The 20,353-nt window shown below is 38.9% G+C and overlaps 1 non-coding gene across 1 annotated transcript; it reads right to left on the bottom strand.

Moving 5' to 3' along the window:
• Positions 1-4,087: 4,087 nt before the first annotated feature.
• On the bottom strand, positions 4,088-4,191 carry LOC148565039 (small nucleolar RNA R71). The gene has a single exon (XR_015884833.1). It is a non-coding gene; the product is annotated as a small nucleolar RNA R71 (small nucleolar RNA).
• Between the last annotated feature and the right edge of the window lie 16,162 nt (positions 4,192-20,353).

A 20,353-nucleotide genomic window follows, 5' to 3' on the forward strand; every position in this document is an offset into this window, starting at 1 on the left:
CATTGACACGGGCCAAGGGAGCATGAGGCGTGCAATTGACACGGTCCAGGGAAGCAAGGAGCGCGCAAGACAACCCCCACACCAAGCAAATGCTCAGCTCCCCTTGTGAGCAGAGCATTCCCCTGGTGCCTCTCCCAGCCTAGCACGCTACAAGGGATCTCCAACATAAGCTCCAATGCTCTGCTTCCCACTTGAGCTGAGCATCCTCTTGGGAGCAATTTTCACATGGGCTGAAAATTCAATCAAAAATCCAATTAAATCCAAATCTTCACCAAATTAAAAAGCCCACCCAAATTCTAAAATCCAAGAATAGAAAGTGTATAAATAGGAGTTAGTTTGATTTAATTAGGACTTTTTACCTCTAGACTTTACTTTGAAATTTTCTTTGAACTTTCATTTTCATTTTTGAGCTTTTACTTTTGAATTTAGATCTTAGAGAATTGGGAAGGGGAATTGATCTCTCTTCTTCCTTGTTCTTGCTTGAGCACTCTTTTATTTTCTTGCTTTTGATCTTGAGTGGAGAATTGAAGAACTTCTGTTTCAATCCCACCTTGAGATCTCTTGTTTACTTTTCTGCATAATTCAATTTCCATTTCTGTTTACTGTTTTACTCTTCTACTTTTGCTGCAATTTACTTTTTTTTATTTCTTTTGCAATTGTTCTTGTTGGATCAAGGAAGGATTGGAGATCTAGACTTGTTTTCTAGTCTCTTCCACTCTTGAGATCTTCAACCTTCTTTTAAATTGCTGCAAATTAAGCATCTGTCACTTTCTATTTTAATTCCTCAAGCATTTCTACTTTTCTGTTGAGATCTATTTTATTTCAATTCACCTTCTACTCTTCTGTTTAATTGATGCCAGGGCATTTTGGCCAGTTTCACAGACCTTTTCTTTACTGTTTTTAGGGTAGTTTCATGCATTTTCTTAGAAAATAAGCTAGTTTTGGGTAGATATTCACTTACATCTTGATTCAAGCATACATTGTGCACTTTACATGATTTCATGAGGATTTTGCATGAATTTAATGACAAATTGGATGTTGTACTTCCCATGACTTGGACTAGAACTTTGATGCACTCTATTGCTTGATTTCAGGACAAAGGAAGCAAGGAAGAACCACGTTAGCAGCCACGTTAATCTAATTAACGTAACTCCTAACGTGGAATGGGAGTAACTTGCAAAGTTAATGAGAAAAGTAATCGCCAATAACGCTCTCGAAGCCATCATTGCCCACGTTAAGAGACACGTTAACTAAGTTAACGTGAACTCTAACGTGGAGGAAAGGAAATGGAGCCAATGTTAGTGACACTTACCTTTGTCACTAACGTTGGACCAAGCTCATAAGTGGCCACGTTAAGAGCCACGTTAACTAAGTTAACGTGGGCTCTAATGTTAAGAAGCAAGAGAGAAGCCAACGTTAGTGACATTCACCTTTGTCACTAACGTTGGCCAAGCCTCCATAAGCCACGTTAACTCCCACGTTAACTTAGTTAACGTGGAAGTTAACGTGAAGCAAGAATGTGATCGCCAACATTAGTGACACCTAACATTGTCACTAACGTTGGAATGAACCCACACAAGCCACTATGAGCCACGTTAACTCCCACGTTAACTTAGTTAACGTGGAAGCTAACGTGGATAAGGGAATGATGAGCCAACGTTAGTGACACTCAACTTTGTCACTAACATTGGAGATGGCTAGCATGGCCACGTTAGAAGCCACGTTAACCTAGTTAACGTGGACTCTATCGTGAGAAATAGGGACACATTGGAACGTTAGTGACAAAGGTAAGTGTCACTAACGTTTTCGAAGGTTGGCAAGCCTACGTTAAAAGAGCCATGTTAACTAAGTTAACGTGGACTCTAACGTAGGAAAGGAGGAGACTTCTCAACGTTATTGGGAAAGGTAAGTCCCAATAACGTGTGCAAAGGACAAAGAGGCAACGTTAGTAGCAACGTTTTTGCCACTAACGTTGGAGTTAACGTGGCTCTTACTTTGGTGAGGAACGTTAGTGAAAAAGGTGATTGTCACTAACATTCTCGAACCCACATTTCCACTTAAATGTTAACACCACTAACGTCCTGAGCTAAAGTCTCTGCCCACTTCACACTTTCTCTCTGCAAGTAAAACTAAGCTCAATGAAGAAGATAACTACTTCAAACTCAAGATCCAAAGGCCCATACCCAAGACTTGAAGAGCCAATTAGAAGATCAGAAGAGTAGTATATATAGGAGTAGCTTTGAATTAAAAGGAGAGTTGGAAATTATAGGGAGCCTCTTGGCATAGAACTACTCTCTGTATTTTACTTTCTCTGCACTTCTAGTTTCATCATGTATTCTCCATCTTTGTTTTCATTTTCCAGAGCTATGAACAACTAAACCCCTTTCATTGGGTTAGGGAGCTCTATTGTAATTTGATGGATTAATACTAGTTTTCATTATTCTTCTTCTATCTTTTCTCTTCATTTTACTTGAAAGCTTTCGATCTTCATCCAATTGGGTAGTTATCTTGGAAAAGAAGCTATTCAAACTTGGATCTCTTCTGAACCTTGAAAGTGGAATGAAGAGATCATGCTAGAAATGCTTTCTCATGCTGGACCAAATTGGGTTTGGATGGATATGTGACTATAATCCTCTCAACACTTGATTTGGAAAATGCATGTGGTATAATCAGTGACCATACTTCATCTCTTCTCATGAGCAATTGACCAAGGAATTGGCTATTGATCAAGATTTGAGAGATTGAATTACAAGGAATTGTAATTCGATCACTTAAGATTGCTAAGGAGATCAATGAGTGCATTGATTGAGGAAGAGATGAAAATGAAATTGATCCGGAGAATGCAACATCTCCTGAGCCCAATGAACTCCCCATTTCTGATCTTACCCATTCTCTTTAATTTCTGTCATTTACTTTTATGAGCAATTACCCCATTCCCATTTAAGATTCTGCAATTTACTTTCCGTCATCTACATTCAGCTCTTTATTTCTAGCATTTACTTTTCTGTTATTTACTTTTCCGCCATTTAATTTTCTGCAATTCTTAACTCAAATTCTGATTCGCTCAACTAGAATATTCCTCTAATTAAAGTTGCTTGATCAATCAATCCCTGTGGGATTCGACCTCACTCTATTGTGAGTTTTTACTTGACGACAAATTCAGTACACTTGCCGAAGGAAATTTGTTATGAGACAAGTTTTTCGTGCATCAAGTTTATGGCGCCGTTGCCGGGGATTGATTGTGCATCAACAATGATTAAATTGGAGGATAACTAGATTGAGAATTTTTGTTTTGTTGATTTAATTTTCTGATTGAGTAATTTACTTTCAGTTTTAGTTAATTTCTTCCCTTCTCCCAACTTTTTTGTTTAATTCCAGTTGTTTACACTCTGTTTCACTCACCCACTAACTGTTTGATATATTGCATCACTCACACTAACAGTAATTCTAACAGAATACTTTCTGCATTTACTTTCCTTGCTTGTGCTTTGTTGGTTGTATGACAGGGAGAAGAAGCGGGGCTTCAACTTCCTTTGATTCTGAACCTGAGAGGACCTTCCTTAGATTAAGGAGGGAAGCAAGAGGAAAGAGAGTAGTTGGTGCTGAGGAAGAGGAGGAATACTTTGAACCAAACATGGATGAAAATATGGAGAACCATCATGAAGAAGAGGCTCACAACCATGGCGGAGGAGGTCGAGCAAATCATGCTGGGGAGGATAGAAGAGTTTTAGGCTCTTACATCAATCCAAACCCAGGAAACTGTGGAAGTAGAATTCAAAAGCCAACTATCCATGCCAACAATTTTGAACTAAAACCACAGCTCATCACCCTTGTTCAGAACAACTGTTCGTTTGGAGTAAGTGTCCAAGAAGACCCCAATCAACATCTAACCACCTTCCTGAGAATATGTGACACAGTGAAGTCTAATGGTGTTCATCCTGACGCCTATAGACTGCTCTTATTTCCATTCTCACTCAAGGATAAGGCAGCCAAGTGGCTGGAGTCTTTCCTAAAGGAGAGCTTGACAACTTGGGAAGATGTGGTGAACAAATTTTTAGCAAGATTTTACCCCCCTCAACGAATCAATAGGCTGAGAGCTAAGGTCCAAACTTTCAGGCAATAAGATGGTGAGACTCTTTATGAAGCATGGGAGAGGTTTAAGGACCTGACAAGGAGGTGTCCACCTGACATGTTCAACGAATGGGTGCAGCTGCATATTTTCTATGAAGGCCTGTCATATGAATCAAAGAAGGCAGTAGACCATTCATCCAGAGGATCTTTGAACAAGAAGAAGACCATTGAGGAAGCCATAGATGTCATTGAAACAGTAGCAGAGAATGATTTTTTCTATGCTTCTGAAAGAGGCAACACTAGAGGAGTAATGGAGCTAAACAATGTAGATGCTCTGCTGGCCCAAAACAAGCTCATTACCCAGCAGCTGGCTGACCTCACCAAGAAGATAGAGAGGAACCAAGTAGCAGCAATCACTACTTCATCAACAACCCAAGAAGGAGTGAATGAAGAAGCAGAGGGTAGTCAGGAGCAAGCCAACTACATTGGAAATTCACCTAGGCAAAACCATGATCCATACTCTAAGACCTATAACCCTATAGATGGAGGAATCACCCAAACTTTGGGTGGGAAAATCAACAAGACCAAGGCCTAGATCAAAGACGTTCAAATCCCAATAACAATGTAGCCCACCAACATTTCACATCTAGACCATATCAGCACCCACATAACCAACCCTCTCAAAACCTTTACCAAGGCCAAAATAACCCTCCTCATCCTTCCACCTCTAATCCCAATCTACCATCATTTGATGACAGACTCTCAAGGATTGAGAATCTACTTGAAGGCATAGGCAAAGAGATTCAAGACAACAAGGCATTCAAGGAGGAAGTGCGAGCCAATTTCAAGAACCAGGGAGACATAATCAAGAGATTGGAATCCCAAGTGGGGTATTTCTCTGAGCAGATTCCCAAACCCACAGATGGATTCCCAAGTGACACAGAGAAGAATCCGAGAGGTGAAACAAAGAAAGTAAGATGGGAAGATTGTAAGATGGTCACTATAAGTGATAAGGAGACTGAGGACAAGCCAAACAAGTCGGCAGAACAACCTGGAGACACCTCAGCAGAGAAGGAGGAAAAAGATTACCAAAAACCAGAAATCTCAAAACAGGAGCTGCTGAGACTCTATGCACCTTTTCCCCAACTGTTTAATGGTGCTGTGGAGAAGAGAATATACTCAAGGTTTCTAGATTTGTTTGCATCTCTGCATGTCAACATACCATTCATCAAGACTATTCAACAAATGCCTGCATACATCAAGTATATGAAGGAGCTGCTTCCCAGGAAAAGCTCACTCAAGGGAGGCCAAACTATAGTGATAAACAAGGAGTGCAGTGCCCTCATTCAACCACAGTTGCCTACAAAAAAAAGATCCAGGGAGTTTTCATGTCCCCTGTGCCATAGGAGAAACAATGTTTGATAAAGCACTCTGCGATTTGGGAGCAAGCATCAACTTAATGCCCTTATCCCTGGTGAAGAGGCTGCAGATCAATGAGATAATGCCCACATATGTAGTCATTAGGCTAGCAGACAAAACTCAAAAACAAGCAATAGGAGTGGTGGAAAATGTGTTGGTAAAGGTTGGAAATACTTCCTTCCCACAGACTTTGTCATCCTGGACATGGAAGAGAGTCACACCCACCCAATCATATTGGGAAGACCATTCCTAGCTACAGCCAGAGCACTCATAGATGTGGAGTGAGGGGAGCTAATATTGAGGATCCATGATGAACGACTCAGCTTTAATGTATTCAAACTCTCACAAGAAGCAGACCAAGAGAACAAAGAACCAAGCAAAGATCATAATGAGATGCTGACAGAGGAAGCAAGCACTGAAGCACAATCAGCCCATCTAGAAAAGCCCTTGGTTGATGAACAAGGAAATAAGCAGTTGTCACAGCTCAAGGAAAAGCTGGAGGAACCTAAACCACCAGAGACATGTGAAGACAACAACAAAATTCTCTTAGAAGAAGAAGTCACAAAGAGCAAGGCAACATCAAAAGGGACAAAGAAGAAGGTACCAAGGGGGTGGAGGAAAAAGAAGATCCTTACAGAGGACTTCTCTCCAGGGGATAAAGTGATCTCAGCTTACTTCCCAGATATCCCCCCTAATCTCCCCACTGTACCATCACAGTTACCTAAGGTCTTCACTATCAACAGAGTTCTCTCCTTGGAACATGTAGAGATCATTGATACAACCAATGGATATAAGTCCACAGCAAGAGGGGAGGACTTTAAGCATTACCAACCACCCTGATGAGGGAGAAACGTCAAGCTAGTGATGCTAAAGAAGCGCTTCATGGGAGGCAACCCATGTTTTATATGCTTTTAGAAAATAGTGAATAAGTCAATATTCATGAATTCCAACCCAAACTTGACAAACACTTGGTGAAATCCTTATATTGCAGTATATAGTGAAGAACAAGTTTGGTGTTCAAAGCATGCCAAGAAAGCATGAATGCAACTGAGAGCATGCTAGTCTTGGAGCTTTGAACAGAACTTTTCATCACAGTGCTCCAAACTAAGTTTGGTGTCACCCCATGGTGCCACCAATGTGCATATAAGGATACACAGTTAGTTAGTTAGTTGGAGTTCATGAATAAACAAAATCTTTTCTTCTTTTTATCATTCTAGCCGTAAAGTTTAAATTATTTTTTTTATGATATTAATTCTTGCTTTTCTTATTTTATCTTTATAGGAAAAAGGAGAGGAGCATTGAAGGAGATTGATTGGACAATGAAATGAGGAAGGTTTGGCCACTTCATGAAGAGGGACTACACACTTGTTCCCAAAAGGGAACGCATTGGAAAATGTTGCCATGCAACATGGAAAAGAATAGGACCCTTGAAGACCGAGCAATCCCCATCATAAAGTGATGATCCTTGTCCTTTCTACATGCACAACCCCAACCGTCCATCAAGTAACCACTCCATCAATCCACACCCTCCATTCACTCACAACCTCTCTATATAAGTGATCCTTGTTCCTCCGTACCCTAGCTTCACACTCCACACCCACTCTTCACACTTATCCATTTTGGAGCAAAGCATTTCCTAACCCATTAAAAACATTCTCCCTCACTCCCTTCATTGCACTCAACCCTAAACAACCGAAAGTCTCCACACCCTTGCCAACTTCACACATTAACCCTCATTCATGGCATCTTCGAGCTCTAAAAGAAGGAAAGAAAAGGAACCTATGGAGCAACACCCATATGATGAAAAGAGATTTAGAAGCTTGCACCATGTATTGCAGTACAGGTGGATGGTGGATAAGGAGATCATCTATGAGCTGGGGTTTCAAGTTAAGAAAACTGAGTGCCCCGAAATCACAAAGAAGGTAGAAAAGAGAATATGGGAGCTCCTCACTGATCCGGTCATTAAGGTGAATGCAAATCTTGTAAGAGAATTTCATGCAAATGCGGTCTGATATGATAAGGTCGATGAGTCGTATACAAGCTTTGTGAGAGGAAATATTGTGGATTTTGGTCCCATGAGTGTCATGAGGGCATTAAAACTACGGTCCATACCGTTTGAAGAAGAGAGTTATCATTCAAGAATGGACAACAACCCCAATCATGACCAGATTGTGCAAGACATCTGTGTACCAGGAGCTGACTGGGAAAGATATGCGGATAGGAGACCAAGGTTTATCAAGAGAGCAGATCTCACCCCAGAAGCAAAAGTGTGGTTCGAAATTGTAAGGAGGTCCATCCTCCCAGCAGGGAACAACTCGGAGGTGAATCTCAAGAGAGCCATAATGGTGCACTGTATACTCAAAGGAGGAGAGATCAAGGTTCATGAACTCATAGCAGAAGACATTAGAAAAATGGCAGAGAAAAGCGACTCAAGAGGAACGTTAGGTTACCCCAGCACTATTTACCGATTGTGCAAGAAAGCTGGGGTGGTGTTTGAAGATGAGGACCCCGTGTGGATAAAAGAGAGCATTCCAATAACCGTTCGACGAATGCATGCTACCGCATCCCCCCTGCCTCAACGGAAGCAAAGGAAGAGGCCAGCCCCTCAAGTAGTAGAAGGACAAGTCTTAGAAGGGCAAGCACCAGTCACCTTGGATATGCACCAACTGCAGGAAGCTATTAATGGCCTATCTCGACAATATTTGGAAAGCCAAGGAGCACAGAAAGAGCTTCAACTACAGATGATGGGGCAGTAAGAGGAATCACTCTCAAGATGGATGACTCAACAAGGGGAGTGGCAAAAGCAAATGATGGAGCAACAACTGAGTCAAGGACAACAATGGAGTGAAACATTCCACAGGATGGAACAAAGGAAAAATGAACAACAACAATCCATCCAGAGGCTAATCAACATCCAAGCACATCAAGGTGCACACATACATGAGATGCATCGAAGACAAATAGAACAGGCAGAACTACTGGACGAGCAAAGGGCATTCGCAGAAGGAGTTTACCTGAGCGAGACTGGGCATCATATAAACACTCAAGCCAGGCTCGGTTACTTAGTGGGACAGCTGCCTATATTGCATCCAGGAATTACAAGGTACGAAGAAATGAGGGATGAATTAGCACGAGAAGAAAGACAAAAGGTGGAAAAGAGTCATGAATCAGTAAGGAAGGCACTTGAGGATTGGAAGCAAGCAAGATTGGCACGGATGCGAGGAAATGCAAGAGGACACAAAGAGGACAAACAAGAAAGAGAGCATGGGCAACCACACGAGTAAAAGGTGGTGAAGTTCCTTCTTTGGTCCATCTTTCTCTATGCTTTAAATAAGGAAGATCTTGTATGAAATAGAACTTGCTTCCATGTTAGTTTGAACTTTTTTTATTTTGTCTTTTAAGTTTTGTGTTGAAGAGGTCTATGCTTGCTAGTCTTTATGTCACTGCATCATCACTAAGCTTACTTGTATGCTTGTTCCTTTAAATCAAATGAAAAGAGAATGAGTGTTTACAAAAGACCAGAGTGGAGTTCACACTATGGAGTAAGTTCATGAGTTTATGGTATAGTCATAAGATAGCTAAGTTGGTTCAACCACCAGGTGGGAGGACAACTATCTGTCATGAATACTATGCTTGAGACACACCCCATGAGACTAGCTAAATAAGAAGATCCTAATAAGAAAAAGGGAAAGAACAATAAAGGTTGAAAAATAAAAGAAAAAGAGTAAGCAATAAGACTAGGCACCAATGGTTTTAATATTGAAGCATGTGTCTGTGGTGTTCCTGTGTGAGGAATTTACTTGGATGAATAAGCTCTTAGGGGTGCCTTATCACTTGGTAACTTGGGTTAACTAACTCGGGATTATCAGCTGAAAGTCCACTATCAAGAGTAACCCTCACTACAGAGCATTTAGTAACCCAAAGAGGTGCTGGACACCAAGGTCTCAAGAAAGAAAATAAACAAACCATGTGCCTGTGGTGTGTATGTATGGGGGAGAGACTTAAGGAAGTAAGTCATTAGGGGTGCTTCAACACCTAGCACCTTGAACCAACTAGTTCGGGAGTGTTGGCTGAAAGCTTATTTTAAAGAGTTGCCCCCTTACAGAGCACTTAGCTTAAGAACACAAATAAGCCCTGAAATGACAACAAAAGGATCAATGAATAAAAATCTCATGGGATGCAATCACAGTGAGTATTCTAGGACATGATAAAGGTCTAAAAGCCAGTAAAGGAATGAATCTAAGTTGCTATGCATGAAACCACCATAAAACCAGGGACATGACCTCCACAAGAATGACTCATTTCTCTTGGCATTCCATTTATCATTCTCTTGTTCCAGTACTTGCTTAGGGACAAGCAAGCTTTAAGTTTGGTGTTGTGATGCCAGGGCATTTTGGCCAGTTTCACTGACCTTTTCTTTACTGTTTTTAGGGTAGTTTCATGCATTTCCTTAGAAAATAAGCTAGTTTTGGGTAGATATTCACTTACATCTTGATTCAAGCATACATTGTGCACTTTACATGATTTTATGAGGATTTTGCATGAATTTAATGACAAATTGGATGTTGTACTTCCCATGACTTGGACTAGAATTTTGATGCACTCTATTGCTTGATTTTAGTACAAAGAAAGCAAGGAAGAACCACGTTAGCAGCCACGTTAATCTAATTAACGTAACTCCTAACGTGGAATGGGAGTAACTTGCAAAGTTAATGAGAAAAGTAATCGCTAATAACGCTCTCGAAGCCATCATTGCCCACGTTAAGAGTCACGTTAACTAAGTTAACGTGAACTCTAACGTGGAGGAAAGGAAATGGAGCCAACGTTAGTGACACTTACCTTTGTCACTAACGTTGGAGCAAGCTCACAAGTGGCCACGTTAAGAGCCACATTAACTTAGTTAACGTGGGCTCTAACGTTAAGAAGCAAGAGAGAAGCCAACGTTAGTGACATTCACCTTTGTCACTAACGTTGGCCAAGCCTCCATAAGACACGTTAACTTACTTAACGTGGAAGTTAACGTGAAGCAAGAATGTGATCGCCAACGTTAGTGACACCTAACATTGTCACTAACGTTGGAATGAACCCACACAAGCCACTATGAGCCACGTTAACTCCCACGTTAACTTAGTTAACGTGGAAGCTAACGTGGATAAGGGAATGATGAGCCAACGTTAGTGACACTCAACTTTGTCACTAACATTGGAGATGGCTAGCATGGCCACGTTAGAAGCCACGTTAACCTAGTTAACGTGGACTCTAACGTGAGAAATAGGGGCACATTGGAACGTTAGTGACAAAGGTAAGTGTCACTAACGTTCTCGAAGGTTGGCAAGCCTACGTTAAAAGAGCCACGTTAACTAAGTTAACGTGGACTCTAACGTAGGAAAGGGGGAGACTTCTCAACATTATTGGGAAAGGTAAGTCCCAATAACGTGTGCGAAGGACAAAGAGGCAACGTTAGTAGCAACGTTTGTGCCACTAACGTTGGAGTTAACGTGGCTCTTACTTTGGTGAGGAACGTTAGTGAAAAAGGTGATTGTCACTAACGTTCTCGAACCCACATTTCCACTTAAATGTCAACACCACTAACGTCCTGAGCTAAAGTCTCTGCCCACTTCACACTTTCTCTCTGCAATTAAAACTAAGCCCAATGAAGAAGATAACTGCTTCAAACTCAAGATCCAAAGGCCCATACCCAAGACTTGAAGAGCCAATTAGAAGATCAGAAGAGTAGTATATATAGGAGTAGCTTTGAATTTAAAGGAGAGTTGGAAATTATAGGGAGCCTCTTGGCATAGAACTACTCTCTGTATTTTACTTTCTCTGCACTTCTAGTTTCATCATGTATTCTCCATCTTTGTTTTCATTTTCCAGAGCTATGAACAACTAAACCCCTTTCATTGGGTTAGGGAGCTCTGTTGTAATTTGATGGATCAATACTAGTTTTCATTATTCTTCTTCTATCTTTTCTCTTGATTTTACTTGAAAGCTTTCGATCTTCATCCAATTGGGTAGTTATCTTGGAAAAGAAGCTATTCAAACTTGGATCTCTTCTGAACCTTGAAAGAGGAATGAAGAGATCATGCTAGAAATGCTTTCTCATGCTGGACCAAATTGGGTTTGGATGGATATGTGACTATAATCCTCTCAACACTTGATTTGGAAAATGCATGTGGTATAATCAGTGACCATACTTCATCTCTTCTCATGAGCAATTGACCAAGGAATTGGCTATTGATCAAGATTTGAGAGATTGAATTACAAGGAATTGTAATTCGATCACTTAAGATTGCTAAGGAGATCAATGAGTGCATTGATTGAGGAAGAGATGAAAATGAAATTGATCCGGAGAATGCAACATCTCCTGAGCCCAATGAACTCCCCATTTCTGATCTTACCCATTCTCTTTAATTTCTGTCATTTACTTTTATGAGCAATTACCCCATTCCCATTTAAGATTCTGCAATTTACTTTCCGTCATCTACATTCAACTCTTTATTTCTAGCATTTACTTTTCTATTATTTACTTTCCCACCATTTAATTTTCTGCAATTCTCAACTCAAATTCTGATTTGCTCAACTAGAACATTCCTCTAATTAAAGTTGCTTGATCAATCAATCCCTGTGGGATTCGACCTCACTCTATTGTAAGTTTTTACTTGACGACAAATTCGGTACACTTGCCGAAGGAAATTTGTTATGAGACAAGTTTTCCGTGCATCATTAATTGCAATTCACTTGTTCTCGTTTCAATTCTGCAATCCCAATTCCCAATTCCTTTTATAATTCAAGCAATTTACATTTCTTGCAATCTAAGTTTCTGCAATTTACATTACTTGTTCTTTAAGATTCAGCACTTTTATTTTCTGTTCTCTTAAATTTTCTGCAATTTTCCCTTCTCCCTTTACAATTCATGCAATTTAGCTTCTGTCAATTATAAACCACTCAACCAATACTTGATTCGCTTGACTAAATCAACCACTAAACTAAAACTGTTCAATCCTTCAATCCCTGTGAGATCGACTGATGGTATTTTTGTGAAAAACTGAATTTTCCAAAACACCAAAAACTAACCGGCAAGTGTACCGGGTCGTATCAAGTAGTAAAACTCACTTAGAGTGAGGTCGATCCCACAGGGATTGATGGATCAAGCAACTTTAGTGGGTGATTAGTTTAGTCAAGCTAACATTGAGTGATTTGAGTGACAATTGAAGAAGCAGAAAGTAAATGACAAGAAATTATAAATTGCAGAAAGTAATATTGGACAGAAACTTAAAGAGCAAGAAATGTAAATTGCAAGAATCTTAAATGACAAGAAATGTAAATTGCATGAAATATAAAGGGGAGTGGGTGCTGGAAATTAAAGAAAGCAATAGATCAAGCAACTGGAAATTTAAAGTGCAGGAAATATAAAAGGAATTGGGTGCTGGGAGCAATGTAAACAGAGAAGTAAAATTGCAGTGAATAAGAACTTAGAGCAATTGCAGGAAATGTAAATTGGAAGCAATACAACAGAAAGTAAAAATGCTTGAAAGATTTTAAAAACAGAAAAGCAGTGCTTAAGTTGCAGCAATTTAAAAGTGGTTGAAAATCTCAGGAGTGGAAGAGACTAGATAACAAGTCTAGATCTCAAATCCTTCCTTGATCCAACAAGAATAATTGCAAAATGAAAATGGAAGAGTAAATTGCAGAAGAAGAAAGATGAAAGCAATCAAGGAAACTCAGATTTTATGCAGAAGAGGAATAAGAGATTTCAGATCAAGTGAAACAGAATTCCTTCAATTCTTGATCCAAAATTCAAAACAGAATGGAAAACTAAAGAGAGAGAGAGCAAAATGAAAAATAAAAGTGCAAAACTCCCTATTGGAGCTAGCCTCCATACAATTGAGCTCCCATTTGAAAATGAGAGTGATGCCTTTATATAGGCTTTACAAAGTAAAAAATGAAATTGAAATGAAAAATAAATTAAATGAAAATCCTAATTCTAGCTTGTTCTTGTGCCTTTGAGTGATGATGTGGGCTTTGCTTGCTTTGGATCTGAGGAGAAATGGGTTTGGTTGGCCTTGATTAAATTTGGAGAAGAATTGAATTTAAATGGAATTTTTATTCAATTTTTGGTCCATGGGTATTGCTCCCAGGGGAAAGCTCAGTTGGAAAACCCAACTTAGCTTTCAAGTTGTGCTTGTCCGTGCCATTTTGTGCGTCCCAGCCCCTTAGTGTGCCAAATTGTTGCGCATCATGCTTGCTCCTTGGTGCCTTTGGGCGTGCCAAAATGTGGGGAAAAGGGGGGAAATAGCGCTCAGTTGGGAAAACCAACTGAGCTCCCCTTTTGGTGCCTTGCTTTTGTCTTCAAGGTCCCAAGTTCAACTCTTGGTGGAAGAAGTTTTGTGAGCCTTTTCCTTGAATTTTCTTGAGTGGGAGCCCAATAAAGCTCAGTTGGAAAAGTGAACTGAGCACTCTTTCCTTGCTTTCCTTGTTTTCCTTGTGTCTCCCCCTTCGAGCCTTGGTGGAAGCATTGGCTGATTTTTTTTGCTTATTTTTGGCCCTCAAAGATGCATTTCACTTGTGCCTCAATTCCATGCCAAATATGGACTATTATACATCGTTGGAAAGCTCTGAATGTCCGCTTTCCAACGCAACTGGAAGCACATCAATTGGACATATGTAGCTCAAGTTATGGCCCTTTGAAGGAGGCATAGTCATGCTGTAAACGCCCAACTTTTAACTTAGCGAAAATTCTTGCCTCCAAGCTAAGTTTCTTGTACGGCAAAGCTAAGTTCACTTTGTGAACTGAGCTTTGAGTGCTGGTTGTGATGTTTCCTTGATTTGGTCATGGGCCACGCTTTTAAAAGCGTGGCCTAAGGCTCCAAAGTGTGCTCCAACTTCAAAGTGTGCCCCAAAGTTCTTTTTTTTTCCTTTTTAGCTTATTTTGTGCTTCTTTGCTTCTTTTTCTTCTTATTTCCTACCAAATTTATAAAATTAAAAGATCAAGGAAATATACCATTTAAGCATAAAAGAATGCAATATTTAAGCACTAATTATCAATTTCTTGTATGAAAAAGCATAGAAAAACATGACATGGTGACATGTCATCATCGACCTCACTCATGTGAGTTATTACTACTTGATGCGACCCGGTACACTTGCCGGTGAGTTTTGTGTTGGATCATTTTTAACACATCAGCTGTCCCCTTTGTGCCAAATTTCTTGTAGTAAAGTAGCGCTTAGTTAACTGAATTAATGTAGCGCCCTTTCTATGCCTTGTGCGCGCTTCTCTTGGTTCCCATTTCGAACCTGGCTGGCTTCACTTCTTGATATCGTGCCTTGCTTTTATTTTTGATGGGCCACGATAAAGTGAAACAAGTTAACGTAGCACTCTCTCCAATTGAGCGTTGGGCTTGTTAATTTGGCATCCTTGTAGCGCTTCATTTGGAAACATAACGTAGCTCTTTTGCCTTTGCTTTGGTGCTTCTTCCTCTAGTGCTTAATTAGAGAGCGCTGCCCTCATTATTCGAGCACTGGCCCTTGCCCCTTTTGATGCGCAATGCTTTAATGTCTTGGGTCACGCTTTTCAAAGCATGGCCTAAGGTCCAAAGCATGCTCTAAGATTCCTTTTTCCTTTTTTTCATCATTTCTTCACCTACAAGTAATCAAAACAACCAATCAAAGCATCACTAAATTCAAAAGATTTTTAAATCATTCAAAAACCAACTAATTCTAGCTTAAACCTCATGATTTTTTGGCAAATAATTGATGGTTAATTGAATTGACATAACCATGCAAATCCACTCCAAATTACTTACTTATAATGCAAGAAAGTGCATAAAACCTAATGAAACAAGTGAAAAATTCTTCAAAAGCTAGCATACGATGACTTGTCATCAATTGCACTTATGAGTGAAAACATGCATTTTAGGCCCTTAATTGATTAATTTTAATTCACCTTTAATTCCACTAGATGCCTTGATGTGTTTGTTGAGTGATTTCAGGTTGAAAAGGCTAGGAATGGGTCAAAGGGATGAAGAGAAAGGCACGCAAAGTGGAGAAATCATGGAAAATCAAAGATTTGGGATGCATTCATCGACGCGCACGCGCAGCAGACGCGCACGCGTGAAATATGAAGTTGCATGGCAACGCGTACGCGTACATGACGCGTACGCGTGGAAAGCAAAATTGCCAAGCGACGCGTATGCGTGACCCACACGTACGTGTCGATGCTCGCACGTGACCTCATTAAAGTGAAAACGCTGGGGGCGATTTCTGGGATTCCCAGGCCTAAATCCAACTCATTCCAGAGCCTATTACATGTAGAAATCAAGAGGAGTGAAAAGGGGGGAGAACACATAGTTTAGTTTTACATCTTGTTTTATTTGGTTCTTAGAGAGAGAAGCTCTCTCTTCTCTCTAGAATTAGGTTAGATGTAGATTAGGATTTCTTAGATCTAGGTTTAATTCAAGCATTGATTTACTTTTCCTTTACAATTCCTTGTTCTTCTACTCTTGATTTCTTAGTTTAGCATTTTAATTCTTGTAATTGTTTACCTTAACTGGTTGATGCACTCTTGTTTCTTCTACTTATCTCTAACGCAATTTCATGTTTGATTTCCTTTATTGTTGATTTGCTTTGTTGTTGTTAATTCCCTTGCAATTAGTAGTTGTAGATCTATATTTCTTGCAATTTTATCTTGCTTTCCTTTTATGCCTTTCAAGTGTTTGATTAAATGCTTGGAAGGATGTTAGTGTAGAATTTTTTTCTCTTGGCTTTGGTTGACTAATTAGAGACTCTTGAATTATCAAACTCATTTGTTGATTGATAATTGAAAGTTGCTAGTTGACTTGAATTTCACTAAAGCTAGTCTTTCATTATGATTTGACTAGGACTTGTGAACTCAAGTTGATTTATCCACTTGACTTTCCTTCATAGTTAGAGGTTGACTAAGTGGGAGCAATGGACAATTCTCATCACAATTGACGATGATAATGAGGATAGGACTTCTAATTCTCATTCCTTGCCAAGAGCTTTTATCATTTGAGTTTCTTTTACTTTCTTGACATTTATCTTTTATGTTCCTTATTCAAAGCCCCAAAATATGCATCCTATAATCAATAACAAGAACACTTCCCTGCAATTCCTTTGAGAGACGACCCGAGGTTTGAATACTTCGGTTATAATTTTTATTGGGGTTTGTTACTTGTGACAACCAAATTTTTGCATGAGAGGATTGTTTGTGGTTTAGAAACTATACTTGCAACGAGAATTTATTTGTGAAATTCTAAACCGTCAAAAATCCGTTCATCACTGCTAGCACGTCATGACCAATACTAGCCGCTAGGCACTACTACACGGCTTTTCCTAAAGACTCTAGACCTTATATTAAATATATACATATGAGCCTGTAGCGCTAATCGAGATCGCATGTCAGATATATAGATATAAGGAAATAGATAATAGTTAAATAGATAATATATACATGAAGCATAGAAAATACAGAAAATATAGTAATATCGTACATATATGCCCGAAGGCTCAATTAGTACATCATAATTCACATCAGATTATGTTGTTGCTTATTCATAAAGATATATACAGACTCCATATTTATACTAATAGGCCTCAACTCACAAGAGTCACTCTAGTCTGGGACCCATTCTAACTTGTTTATATAGGTATTTACTGAAGCACCTAGCCCTTTAAAGGTCTATACCGAGCGAGGGCAAAGACTACTACTACTACTACTACTACTACTACTACTACTATTATAACTACTGCTGGTCATCGATCCTTGGCAGCTGAAGATACACGGAAGTGGTGTATGGAAGTGAAAGATGTCGCTTTGACCCTCCGATAATGATACTACTGTTCGCTAGTCCCAAGGCTGGAAACTTAAAGAAGATCTCGCTGGTTTGCATCTGCAGAATGGGGAAGTAAAGGGTGAGAACCTAAGGTTCCCAGCAGGGTACTACATAGGAAAACCTAAGGGGTTTTGCAGCCTAAGTCTAAGACTTCACGTAGTTAGGTCGGTAAGTCACACAAACAAGTACAAGCACAGGTATATAGCAGAATAGTAACCAAGCACATAATACAAGAAGCAGAGACAAAATACAAACACAGGTAATAAGCAATCACAAACATAGAAAATGCAGCAACTAAGTATGATGCATGTTTAGTCCTATGCAGGCCATGAGCTCATGCGTCAGTTGACTACCCGCAACCCGACATTACCTAGGAACTACTCCTAGATATGGTTTCCCAATTGCGTCTGTCCGTGTATACGTGTAGATGTGGTTAAGCATACCACCAGTCCTTGACAATAGGCAATCATCGCAAAGCTTGACGCCATAATATACGCACAAAGGGGAAACATAGTTTTAGCAATCAGTGGGAAAATACCCGCCTCTAAACAACCTCTAGCACCATGAGGTTTACAGTTCTTTTTCTGCGGCACATCTCAATAAACTTTATCTCTAAGGGACTTCTCTGCCCTTCTTTTTAAATAAAATTTGTGCCCGGTCCTTTCTTAAATATCTCAGCCTTATCACATTTTACCATTTTGTTCTTGGAATTTTTGTACATTTCCAATTTTACCTTTTTGTACATAACTTCGTTTTTCTAGTTTTCTTTAGGTTTTTAGTGACGCTTTCACCACTAGTGTTATTACTTCACCATTTTACCCTCATATTTTTTTCTAATAGACCTTTTCTCCTTCATTGAGTTAATTAATTATTTTTAACTTGACTTTATGCCTAAAATTACTAATATGCTCCTAAGTACTCTAATTTTACCGTTTAACCTAATTTACCGTCAAAATATTACCAGATTAATCCTAATATTTTTCTATGACCAAATTATCCATAATAATTTTAACTAATGCCAATTTTACCCTTAGGGACCTAAAAGATTATTTTACCCTTTATTAATTTATTTACTTATTCTAGTTACCACTTTTTACTGTTTTACTTCTAACTTTTACTAAAGCTTTTATTTAGACCCAAAACTTTATTGTAATTATAATCTTGACCAATTAATTTATATAATTAGTAATTTATTCTTGATGATACTAAGTTCAGAATTTTACTTATCTTTCCATTAAATTATATTTTTAACCCTCTTTTATTTAAAAATGATCATAACACCCTTCTTACTTTTACACCTTTGTTCCATAGGATTAAAATCATTTTTCTAACCTCTTTTTACTTTCAAGGGTGCAGTTTTTTATTTTTATCCACTTTTTGTGACTTTTAAGGCTTGAAACTTAAACCCCAAGTGCTCCAAATAATTTCAGTGGTTTCATAAAAATTTCCAGAGGCAAATAAGCTTCATATATCACTCAAATAATACTCCAAAATAGAGAAGCATTATTGAATTTCTAGAATTAAGAATCAAGCACAAAATCACCACAAAGTGGCTCATATGAACACCGAAAATAAGCACAAACATACTCTAACTAATCCTAACCATTACATCTTATATAATTCAGTTATTAAACCTTTCATATACTAAAAAACATGCACACAAGGGCAGGAGCACAGCTGATGATGGTGCAGTTTGGTTTTTGGCCAAAAGTATCACAAAAACGTCGAAATTCAACCACTTTGAACTCGAATATCTCTAACTCCTTAGGTGTGCTCCATGGATGCTTCAAGAGGAGTTCTCTCTAAATGGAGGAGAGTAAGGATTCATATGATTACTATTTCTTTTTAAAAGAAAAATAAAAGGAAAAAGAACAAGAGTTTACCTAGCCGAATTCGGTATAAACGCAAAGATTAGCAAAAACGGACAAGAGTTTGTGCTTGTATCGTTTGAGTCCTTGAAGAACACTTGAAGAATAGTGTATGAATGATGAGATAAGAGGCTAAAATGCAGGTAGTGTGTGCAGAATTTTCTCTCTTTCTCTCTCAAGAATTTGGTCAAAAGAGTGTAAAAATGTGTAAAGTGTTTGGTGAATTTTGTGGCAAATGCTTCCTTGAATAAAAAATCAAAGTCTTAGTGAATTTATGATGGTAAAAGGGGCTGGAATTTTTGTGATAAAGGGCTGAGCTTCAATGAATAAGGGGTGTGAAAATGAGGAAGCTTACTCAGCGCTTAAGTGCCGAGCTTATCCACACTTAACTGCAATTAGTTACTCGAGGTTAAAAATACAGCAGAGAGGGGTGAAAGGTTGAGATAGTCTCGGTCCAGAGGCTGAGAAGGAGAGACAAGTTACTTGGGTGGCAAGTAAGAAGATTTGGGGTCTCTAGGAGTCATTTGCGGAATACTAATCAGAAATTCGATTCAGGTAATTTTTACCCTGTGGCAAAATAATTAATGCCTAAGATTTATTCTTAAAGAAATAAATCATGAATGAATGGTTAATATTAATCTTGGGACACAATTATCAAGGTAGAAATTATTTTTACCACTGGTTTCAAAACTTTCGATTACAAGAGTTTTTCTCGACGCATGCAAAACCGTTACTAAAAGTGAATTTCTGGCTCAAAAAGTATCTAGTGAAAAACTAAACCAATGGTAATCTAATATCTATTATTTACTAGTCAAACTTGACTTAGGAAGAATTAATACCCTCATAAAGTCAATTTTGACCTTATTAATAGCTTTTACTTTTTAATTTTAATTTTTTTCTTTTTTCTTTCTTTTTTTTATTTTTATTTTTTTTACCATTGGGTCAGCCTCACCATTTCTTATTGGGCCGTGATTCTAGATTTTGCAAAATAAATTTTAAAATAGCCAGAAAAGTCTACTTACCGAAAATTGAGTTCTTACAGGCTACATTTCCAAGAACAAACCTCCATTTACTATGAGCAGAGTAGGAGGGAGCACGATGGAAGCCATGGGAGTACGACAGAGGCCACGAAGCAGAGCA

This window comes from Arachis ipaensis, chromosome B5 (genome assembly GCF_059453495.1).
Source record: "Arachis ipaensis isolate K30076 ecotype BB chromosome B5, ASM5945349v1, whole genome shotgun sequence".
Classification (NCBI taxonomy): domain Eukaryota; kingdom Viridiplantae; phylum Streptophyta; class Magnoliopsida; order Fabales; family Fabaceae; genus Arachis; species Arachis ipaensis.